We start from the raw sequence: 1051 nt of genomic DNA, 5'->3' as shown, positions 1-1051 counted from the left end.
CTTATTAGTCTGCCATCTTGCTTGTTGCTATTAAGTTCATGAAGTTACTGGACCCTTCTTAATTGCTCGCCACCCAATCTCCATTATTTTCAACAATGCCCTTATTGACGGACTTCTGCATTCTCTCTTCTAAATAAAGTCAGTCTCCTCAGTCAAAGTATCCTGATGACCTTGCTGTCCGATTGGCAGAACATCTGTGCCAGTATAAAAAAGCTGGCTGTAGGGACAGTCAGCCACTCTACTAAAGGGACAACCCCACTCTAGAGGGTGTAGAGAAGGGATAGGAGAGACCATGGTTGCCTTTGTTTGCTCCTTCTGCCATAGAACCTCTGTTGTATAAACAGTCTGGGGCAAGAAAAATTGAGAACTAGGTATTCTAAGCCTATTGTGCTTTGGCCAGAACCCTTACTCTATGAGTGGGAGCTGGGTGATTGATCTGGTTCATGTCCACATAAAATATAGTTTTCATAGCTAGAGGCCATGGGAGGAATTAGGTAAGTGTGAAGCTTGTCCCTACTTGGGTGAAACCATAGCACTAGACTGGGAACTTGAGGTTGAGTGGGTCCCCTTTTTCTTGGCTACATCTATTCAGAATATAGAAAGTACCACAGAGCCTGGGGGAGATGGGAGTAGATTATAGGTCAAATGCCACAGGTTTTTTGGGGTTTTTTTTTTTCTGTTCTTACCAAGATTTAAAAAATTTTTTGGGGGGCCGGCCCAGTGGCTCACTGCTACAGTGCGCCGCTTGGGAGTGCGGCGACGCTCCCGCCGAGGGTTCGGATCCCACATACAGACCGGTTCCCGCTCACTGGCTGAGCGAGGTGCGGGCGCGGCACCGAGGGTTGCGATCCCATTGCCGGTCCTGGTCCGGTATGGGCGTGACACTGAGGGTTGCGATCCGTTGCCAGACACGAAAAAAGACAAAAAGGAAAAAAAAAAAATTTGTTTGGGGGCCGAGCCTGTGGCGCACTTGGGAGGGTGCGGCAGTGTTCCCGCCGCGGGTTTGGATCCTATATAGGGATGACCGGTGCTCTCACAGCACTCCCTGGCT

Source organism: Galeopterus variegatus, unplaced genomic scaffold, assembly GCF_000696425.1.
Source record: "Galeopterus variegatus unplaced genomic scaffold, G_variegatus-3.0.2 Scaffold4328, whole genome shotgun sequence".
Classification (NCBI taxonomy): Eukaryota; Metazoa; Chordata; class Mammalia; order Dermoptera; family Cynocephalidae; genus Galeopterus; species Galeopterus variegatus.
The sequence above is the reverse complement of the archived record's forward strand: the minus strand, read 5'-3'. Positions refer to the sequence as shown.